Source organism: Piliocolobus tephrosceles, unplaced genomic scaffold (genome assembly GCF_002776525.5).
Source record: "Piliocolobus tephrosceles isolate RC106 unplaced genomic scaffold, ASM277652v3 unscaffolded_36657, whole genome shotgun sequence".
NCBI classification, from domain to species: Eukaryota; Metazoa; Chordata; class Mammalia; order Primates; family Cercopithecidae; genus Piliocolobus; species Piliocolobus tephrosceles.
The window spans coordinates 1-10,181 of record NW_022320595.1 but is presented as its reverse complement, the minus strand read 5'-3'; the positions used below and the strand labels follow the sequence as shown (position 1 = coordinate 10,181).

At 43.1% G+C, this 10,181-nt stretch overlaps 1 pseudogene across 1 annotated transcript; it reads left to right on the top strand.

The window, feature by feature from the left end:
- Positions 1–2,663: 2,663 nt before the first annotated feature.
- Positions 2,664–3,376, top strand: LOC111550599 (annotated as a pseudogene). The gene has a single exon (XR_002734111.3). The product of XR_002734111.3 is annotated as a cytochrome c oxidase subunit 5A, mitochondrial pseudogene (transcript).
- Positions 3,377–10,181: the final 6,805 nt, after the last annotated feature.

Below are 10,181 nucleotides of genomic sequence, written 5' to 3'. Positions count from 1 at the left end.
GAAAGAAAGAAAGAAAGAAAGAAAGAAAGAAAGAAAGAAAGAAAGAAAGAAAGAAAGAAAGAAAGAAAGAAAGAAAGAAAGAAAGAAAGAAAGAAAGAAAATGTGGCACATATACATCATGGAATACTATGCAGCCATAAAAAAGATGAGTTCATTTCCTCTGCAGGGACAAAGATGAAGCTGGAAACCATCATTCTAAGCAAACTATCACAAGGACAGAAAACCAAACACTGCATGTTCTTACTCATAGGTGGGAGCTGAACAACAAGAACACATGGACACAGGGTGGGCAACATCACACACCAGGGCCTGTCAGGAGGTGGAGGGCTGGGGGAGGGATAGCATTAGGAGAAATATCTAATGTAAATAATGAGTTGGTGGGTGTAACAAAACAACATGGCATATGTATACTTATGTAACAAACCTGCACATTGTACACATGTACCCCAGAACTTAAAGTATAATAATAAAAAAAGAAAAATGATAGCTGTGATTTATTAGCATGAAAAAATGCTCAATATTTTTTTCAAATGAGAAAAGGAAACTAGAGAACATTATGTATACGACAGTCCCATCTGTGGCTGTGTGTGATGGGGGGTGGTTTAAGAGAGAGTTATATGGAAGGAAACGGGTTATCTCTTGATAATCACATTTCTGGACACATTTGCTACCCTTTTAATATTTTTCTGGTTTGCCAGCCTTTTAATATTTTTCTGGCTCATTAGATTTGTTTATTAATATAAACTATCATTTTGTCTAGAAAAATAGACACCCTTGCTTAAGTAAAATATATTCATTCTTCAGAGCCCTTGGTCATCAACTCAAGGAGGGGATAAGGAGGGCAGGACAAATCTCTTCATTTTTCAGATGGAATATCTGAGAACTAGAAGAGAGATGACGGACCTTGCCAAATGGCCACACAGCAAGTTAATGTCGAAAGTACTCAAAAAGTATATTTGCTAGCTATTATATAATTAGCCATTATGTAGAAGTACAGGACACTTACCACAATCATTAGGTACTTATCTTAGGATGCAAGATTTATACTATGAATTTAGGTGGTAAACCTAAATAGCTATGGACAAATAGCATGTGCCATAAAAATTTGAGGAATTTCAGGCTTCTGGTTAGATAACAGAAAACCTTAGAGCAGCAGCTTGGAAAGAATTCACATGGTAAATGGTTAGGAAATATGGCTCCTAAGAACAAAAGGGCAGGTGGATACTGGAAACCCACAGTTTATTCCATTCCTATTTGTATGGGTTCCCCATGCCCCCGTAGTCTGTAATCCTTTGTAGCTCTCATTTATACTTTAGTTTTTTCCACTCACTGTGTGCCCTTCAAGGACAAGAACCATCCCACATTCACCAGTAGTCCACAGCACCAAGCTCAGCAGCAGATATAGAAAAGGCAGTCAGTAGGTGGGTGCTGAGAGAAGAGATGAATGGATGAGGCAGTATCACTATGTACAAGACCTTGGAGACCCACAGACCATTCTTGTTCTTATCTACTTCCCACATTTTCTAATTTTCCTCTCCAGTATATAGGTGAAATTAATACATATATCACTTTTCAGGATACAAGATGCAAATACGTAAGTGCTGGGGAAGTGACAAATTAGAGCCACTGTCCTACCTGTTTCCCCAGTCCCTCAACTCCTGGCTCTGCCTAGGGCTCCCTGCCCAGAAACAGATGCTGCTCTCTCTCTTGCCAGCTTGCTGTGCTGACAGCTCTAATTGCTAAATGAACAGCCTGTGTTTCTAGTAGGGAAAGAGGTTTTCAAAAGAGTGTTTGGGCTCCTGCAGCCCTGGAAAGGGAACACAATATTGTGCAATCAGAAACTACCACCTCAGCAGGAGAGATTTTCCATTACAGGAGGGGTAAATTTGGAACCTGGAAGTATTCTTGGAATTTTGGTTCCCAGAGTATAGTGGGACACTTCTGATCATTGGGAATGTAGATGCACTTTGCTTTCAGCATGCAAGCTACCGTAGAAAAATAATGATTTGCAGAAGATAAATTGCATAATGGTAGTAAGGTTTATGAGTTCTGGAAATGTATTCAGGACATGAATCTTAAATAAATATTTATTTGATAAATAAGTATTTAAGAAATAAGTATTTATTAAATAAATAAGTACTTCTCAGGCATGTACATGTGGAATAGAGAAATCAAGAATTTTGAAAAATGAACCTTGAAAAAAAGAAAAAGCTTTATTCCTTGCTGGGGAATAAATCAGACAGTCACAAAGACATAACTAAAAATGCTAGACAAAAGTGATAAAGATAATATAACAGATACAAGTACTTGCAAAAAGAAATTATTACTCCCAATGCCCTTAAAATAGATGCATTTGCAAATGAATATTTAGATTACTGAAATCAGGAGAGACCTAAGAAACTGCTGGAGAAATCTGGAAACTATTTTATCAGCCATCTCTAATCTCAAATTTGCTCTGCAAAGTTTCCTTGTGATAAAGACCTTCGCCCAATGTTTCTGGTCGACATGGATAATTGATAACATATTTTCACCCACATAGTCTTGATTTTTCATTAGCATAATCATTTTATACCTAGCTGTATTTTAGTTTCTGGTAGCTCTATTGATAAAAATTAAGTGTTAGCTTTTATTTATAACTATTTTTAAGAAAAATGTTGAGCTCTGGAGTAACCCGCGAGCTCACACCGGCTTCTCTCTACCCTCAGCCTGCGCGCCGCCATCGCCGTCATGCTGGGCGCCGCTCTCCGCCGCTGCGCTGTGGCCGCCACCACCTGGGCCGGCCCTCGAGGCCTGCTGCACTCTGCCCGGACCCCCGGCCCCGCCGCGGCTATCCAGTCAGTTCGCTGCTATTCTCATGGGTCACATGAGACACATGAGGAGTTTGATGCTGGCTGGGTAACATACTTCAACAAGCCAGATATAGATGCCTGGGAATTGCGTAAAGGGATAAACACACTTGTTACCTATGATCTGGTTCCAGAGCCCAAAATCATTGATGCTGCTTTGCGGGCATGCAGACGATTAAATGATTTTGCTAGTACAGTTCGTATCCTAGAGGCTGTTAAGGACAAAGCAGGACCTCATAAGGAAATCTACCCCTATGTCATCCAGGAACTTAGACCAACTTTAAATGAACTGGGAATCTCCACTCCGGAGGAACTGGGCCTTGACAAAGTGTAAACCCCATGGATGGGCTTCCCCATGGATTTATTGACATTGCTACTTGAGTGTGAACAGTTTCCTGGAAATACTGATGATAACATATTACCTTATTTGAACAAGTTTTCCTTTATTGAGTACCAAGCCATGTAATGGTAACTTGGACTTTAATAAAAGGGAAATGAGTTTGACCTGGGAAAAAAAAAAAAAAGAAAAATGTTTAAACAGGAAAAACAAAAAAAAGTACATGGAACTATTACCTGCATCCAAAACTTGTTAAATTTTTGTCATATTTACTTCATATATGTGTGTGTGTGTGTGTGTATATATATTTTTTTTCAGTTATCATGACAGTTAATCTTTATTTTCTTAGAGATTGAAAACATTAAGAATATTCTCCCTATTAACTGCAATACCACCATTACAACGAACAAAATTAGCAATAATTCTCTAATGCTATCTAACATCTTCAGTACACATTTGTATTTTCTTAACTATTCCAAATGTATCAAAGGTATTTTAAAGCTTATTATTTAAATAAATGGTCATTGATATCATCATTACCACTAAATAACTATCACAGTATCATGTGTATTCTTAGTTATATAATATTCCCTCCTAACCTGTGCATTTAAGTTTGGCCAGCCTACTCAAGCACCTTGAGGTTGGCCCCCAGCCCTTTTCTTTCTTTTTTTTTTTTTTTTGAGACGGAGTCTTGCTCTATTGCTCAGGCTGGAGTGCAGTGGTACAATATCAGCTCACTGCAACCTCCGCCTCCCAGGTTCAAGCAATTCTTCTGCCTCAGCCTCCAGAGTAGCTGGGTCTACAGGTGTGTGCCACTGCGCCCGACTAATTTTTGTGTTTATAGTAGAGACGGGGTTTCACCATATTGGCCAGGCTGGTCTCAAACTCCTGATCTTGTGATCCACCCCCCTCGGCCTCTCAAAGTGCTGGGATTACAGGCGTGAGCCACCGCGCCCAGCCTGGGTATCTTGACCCTTTTTACAAGTTCTAGCTAGGTCCTCTTTCCCTTCTGTGTTGTTGTTGGTGTTGGTGCTGGTGGTGGTGGTGGTGGTGGTGGTGTTTGCCTTTATTCCTTACCTCCCTTTCATCTGGCTCCTAACCTTGTAGCTTTATTTGCTATTGTAACCTCTCAGACCTGACACTACTTTCCCTCTCCAATCTTAGTCTTGGCTCTCTTTTGAACAGTTGTTGGACTCTCCCTCTGGATGTCTTTCTGTCAGCTGTTCTATCCTAATTGACCTAACCAATGCCAACATCAGCCAGATTATGCCTTTGAGGTCCACTGGGGCCCCTATCTTGGGGGACGGGACATTTTTTCATTTAGTCCATGATGGGGGAGTGGAGGGGATTTCAAGTACCATGGAGGATCTGTCATGATTCAGTCACACCAGTCTTGCCCTGCCTCACTATGGCTGACTACTCTTGCACGGCCCCATTCCTGGCTCCCATGTCTCTGCCTGGCATCTTCACATTGATGCTTCATTGAATTGTTTGGTGCTGTGCTGCAGACCTCAACTACATGAAGAGTTTTTCTGCATTCCAATTATACTTAGAATCCTCTTCTTAGGGCAGTTAGAGGGGGCAGATCAGTACATGCAAGTACCCAAAGAAATCAACGATTTGATGTTCCATTAAATCAGTGCTTAAAGAATATTTGTTCAGTGTTTCTTTACAGAGAAAGTTAAGCACCGTGTGGAGAAGGACTACAGGTCCTTGTGTATTTGCATACTCAACTCAGCAAAACAAAGCCTTGTGGTTGACTGGACCCACTTTCTGTAAAAAAAAAAAAAAAAAAAAAAAAAAAAAAAATTGGGACGAAGAAAGGAAGCAATATTGCTGAAGTTGAAATGTTGGGATGGGGGCAGGCAGGGAGAGAGGACAGTGACCCAGATGACCACATGAACCCAGCTGTTTGTGGAGGCAGTGTGTTCAGAGCCAGCTCCTATTAGTCACATGCTGCCCACACTGTCTGAGGGTCTTGACCTCTCCAAGCTGAAAGCCAATAACCAGAGCATCTCCTGAAGGACTCATGCCTGCCACCCATCAGCATTGCTTGGGACCTGGAGCATCAGTTCCGCTGTCACATCAATGCCAGAGGTTTCGGATGCATACCACCTACAGGGAAGCTGAGGGGCTATCTGTCATCACTCCCCTCCCTAGTTCAAGTGTCCACTTGAATTTGTGCCCAGCCTGAGATCTAGCCAAGCAGCTGCACTCCCTCTTCTGAAGCTGAAACTCTTCTCACAAACCATAATACCAATTCCTCAGCCAGCCGCCAGTGACCTTTGTAAACAGCTCCTACCACGACTACCAAGGCTCATAGCCATATTTGGATGTTACTAGTGGCTTATTCACTCCTTTCCTACCCTCACAGCACCACTAATTGACTAATTCAGAAGGTAAAGTGATTTATTAGGTCCCAGAAAGCAGCTCTGTAATCCAGAGGCTGTAGGGTTTGTTTGTCTCTGCTTTGACCTTGTCTGAACCTCTATGGCATTTTATAGTCTCTAGACACTTAGCTTACAGCAAAGTTATAGGGGTACCTATAATGTGCATCTCAGAAGGACATCAGGTCTGTTAACTGCAACCCTGTGCCCATTTTCATGGAAGCTGAGCCCAGTGGAGACAAAATATTATCCCAGGGAATGGAAATTTTAGCTTTTAGCAACTGTTTCCTGAGGTCTCAGCATCTGAAGGTAGGGCATACATCTCATACATCTCCTCATAGCCTATAGCAGCTGCCACGTGCAGGGCAGTTCTGTTGATACAAGGCAGGTTGCCTCTTTTTACTATTCTGAGTTTCCAATATCATATAATCTAGGCAGCCAAAACTGCCAGGTAGACACTGTTTCCCTAAAGCTCAGGGGGCATGTGTTCAGGTTGATGCTCTGCCACCATGCTTCCTGACTAGTTATACTTAGCCCTGAATATGGTCTCCAAAGGCCAGAATCAAAAACGGCATCTACACATTACTGCTACATGATATCTACACACTGAAGGAACACCTGAGACACCTGAGGAATTAATGTGTCCTGTCCAATACTCAGTGCTGCCTTGAATGTTCCTGACCCAACTTTCTAACAAGGACATTTTTCATATTAGCCCCAATCTGCACACTTGGAGACAGTCTATTAACCAGATCTTCCTTTACAGAGGACTCAGTCATTTGACCTCTGACCTCACTTTCAGTTCATCTCCCAGCTTAGAAGTCTACAACCTTGTCCAGCTGAATACTGTCCACTATACACAGTGATGACCAAATGGAACATCTTATTCAGTGGCTCAAAGGGAACCTATCATCAACATCTGTGTGCCTCTACAGAGCTCCTCATCGTCGCAGGGTTTGTTTTCAACACTTTGCTCCTTCTCTCTAGTCAGAGCACCTGCACTGTGTTCCTACATCTCCCTGTACTACCAACCTGAACCTCCACAAACTGCATAGTACTGATGCTTCCACCACTCTCATGTCCACTTGACCTTGAACCTTCAAATCTACCAGACCACACTGTGGATCAGAGCTGAGAAAATAATAAAGACAGATATTACTCACTTTAATTCACTTCCTTCCCTAGGAATTAACAAGCGTTCTCTGAGCTTTACTTCCAACCTGTTCTCATGCCAGTCCAGTTCTTCTCAGCTCTTGGCTCTTGACTTTGCCTTCATTTGAGGCACTGCTCCTGTCCTTTGGATTCTCTGAGTGAACTTGGTTTTCTGGACTTGACCCATTGAGTTCTTAAGGCAAAACCCTTGCCTTGCTCATTGAGTTCTTGAGACAAAGTCACTGCTTTCAGAACACTGACTGGACTTTAGGACCTATATCACGCATCATGGGTTAGGTCAGGCTGATGACAAACAATCCTAAAGTCTCAGAGTCTTAATACAGCAAAAGTTTGTCACTCTTTATGTCCATTGTGATTCAGCAGAGGCGTCTCTCACTGTAGTTACTCAAGAGACCCAGGCTGATGGAAGCTCCATCTCAACGTCTGCTACTTGATCACTGTGATACAAAGAAGATGTGGAATATGATGTACTGGCTTTTAAAATACCTGTACTGGCCGGGCGCGGTGGCTCAAGCCTGTAATCCCAGCACTTTGGAAGGCCGAGATGGGCGGATCACGAGGTCAGGAGATTGAGACCATCCTGGCTAACACGGTGAAACCCCGTCTCTACTAAAAAATACAAAAAAACTAGCCAGGCGAGGTGGCGGGCACCTGTAGTCCCAGCTACTCTGGAGGCTGAGGCAGGAGAATGGTGTGAACCCAGGAGGCGGAGCTTGCCGTGAGCTGAGATCCGGCCACTGCACTCCAGCCTGGGCAACAGAGCGAGATTCCATCTCAAAAAAATAAAATAAAATAAAATAAAATAAAATAAAATAAAATAAAATAAAATACCTGTACAGGCCAGATGTGGTGGCTCATGCGTGTAATCCCAGCACTTTGGGAGGCCAAGGCGGGTGGATCACTTGAGGTCAGGAGTTGAAGACCAGCCTGACCAACATGGCGAAACCCCATCTCTACTAAAACTACAAAAATTAGCCAGGCGGGGGGCGGAGCAAGATGGCCGAATAGGAACAGCTCCAGTCTCCAGCTCCCAGTGCGACCGACACAGAAGACAGGTGATTTCTGCATTTTCAACTGAGGTACTGGGTTTATCTCACTAGGGAGTGCCGGACAATCGGTGCTGGTCAGCTGCTGCAGCCCGACCAGCGAGAGCTGAAGCAGGGTGAGGCATCGCCTCACCTGGGAAGCACAAGGGGGAAGGGAATCCCTTTTCCTAGCCAGGGGAACTGAGACACACAACACCTGGAAAATCGGGTAACTCCCACCCCAATACTGCGCTTTAAGCAAACGTGCACACCAGGAGATTATATCCCACACCAGGCCAGGAGGGTCCCATGCCCGCGGAGCCTTCCTCATTGCTAGCACAGCAGTCTACGATTTAACTGCAAGACAGCAGCGAAGCTGGGGGAGGGGCTCCTGCCATTGCTGAGGCTTAAGTAGGTAAACAAAGCCCTGGGAAGATCGAACTGGGTGGAGCTCACAGCAGCTCAAGAAGGTCTGCCAGTCTCTGTAGACTCCACCTCTGGGGACAGGGCACAGCTAAACAACAACAACAACAAGAAAAAAGCAGCAGAAACCTCTGCAGACGCAAACAACTCTGTCTGACAGCTTTGAAGAGAGCAGTGGATCTCCCAACACAGAGGCTGAGATCTGAGAAGGGACAGACTGCCTGCTCAAGTGGGTCCCTGACCCCTGAGAAGCCTAACTGGGAGACATCCCCCACTAGGGGCAGTCTGACACCCCACACCTCACAGGGTGGAGTACACCCCTGAGAGGAAGCTTCCAAAGTAAGAATCAGATAGGTACACTTGCTGTTCAGCAATATTCTATCTTCTGCAACCTCTGCTGCTGATACCCAGGCAAACAGAGTCTGGAGTGGACCTCAAGCAATCTCCAACAGACCTACAGCTGAGGGTCCTGACTGTTAGAAGGAAAACCATCAAACAGGAAGGACACCTATACCAAAACCCCATCAGTACGTCACCATCATCAAAGACCAGAGGCAGATAAAACCACAAAGATGGGGAAAAAGCAGGGCAGAAAAGCTGGAAATTCAAAGAATAAGAGCGCATCTCCCCCTGCAAAGGAGTGCAGCTCATCACCAGCAACGGATCAAAGCTGGACAGAGAATGACTTTGACGAGATGAGAGAAGAAGGCTTCAGACCATCAAACTTCTCAGAGTTAAAGGAGGAATTACGTTCCCAGAGCAAAGAAACTAAAAATCTTGAAAAAAAGAGTGGAAGAATTGATAACCAAAATAATTAATGCAGAGAAGGCCATAAACGAACTGACAGAGATGAAAACCATGACACGAGAAATACGTGACAAATGCACAAGCTTCAGTAACCGACTCAATCAACTGGAAGAAAGAGTATCAGCAATTGAGGATCAAATGAATGAAATGAAGCAAGAAGAGAAGTCTAAAGAAAAAAGAAGAAAAAGAAATGAACAAAGCCTGCAAGAAGTATGGGATTATGTAAAAAGACCAAATCTACGTCTTATTGGGGTGCCTGAAAGTGAGGGAGAAAATGGAACCAAGTTGGAAAACACTCTTCAGGATATCATCCAGGAGAACTTCCCCAACCTAGTAGGGCAGGCCAACATTCAAATTCAGGAAATACAGAGAACGCCACAAAGATACTCCTCCAGAAGAGCAACTCCAAGACACATAATTGCCAGATTCACCAAAGTTGAGATGAAGGAAAAAATCTTAAGGGCAGCCAGAGAGAAAGGTCGGGTTACACACAAAGGGAAGCCCATCAGACTAACAGCAGATCTCTCAGCAGAAACTCTACAAGCCAGAAGAGAGTGGGAGCCAATATTCAACATTCTTAAAGAAAAGAATTTTAGACCCGGAATTTCATATCTAGCCAAACTAAGTTTCATAAGTGAAGGAGAAATAAAATCCTTTACAGATAAGCAAATGCTTAGAGATTTTGTCACCACCAGGACTGCCTTACAAGAGACCCTGAAGGAAGCACTAAACATGGAAAGGAACAACCGGTACCAGCCATTGCAAAAACATGCCAAAATGTAAAGACCATCGAGACTACAAAGAAACTGTATCAACTAACGAGCAAAATAACCAGTTAATATCATAATGGCAGGATCAAGTTCACATATAACAATATTAACCTTAAATGTAAATGGGCTAAATGCTCCAATTAAAAGACACAGACTGGCAAATTGGATAAAGAGTCAAGACCTATCAGTCTGCTGTATTCAGGAAACCCATCTCACATGCAGAGATATACATAGGCTCAAAATAAAGGGATCGAGGAAAATCTACCAAGCAAATGGAGAACAAAAAAAAAAGCAGGGGTTGCAATCCTACTCTCTAATAAAACAGACTTTAAACCATCAGAGATCAAAAGAGACAAAGAAGGCCATTACATAATGGTAAAGGGATCAATTCAACAGGAAGAGCTAACTATCCT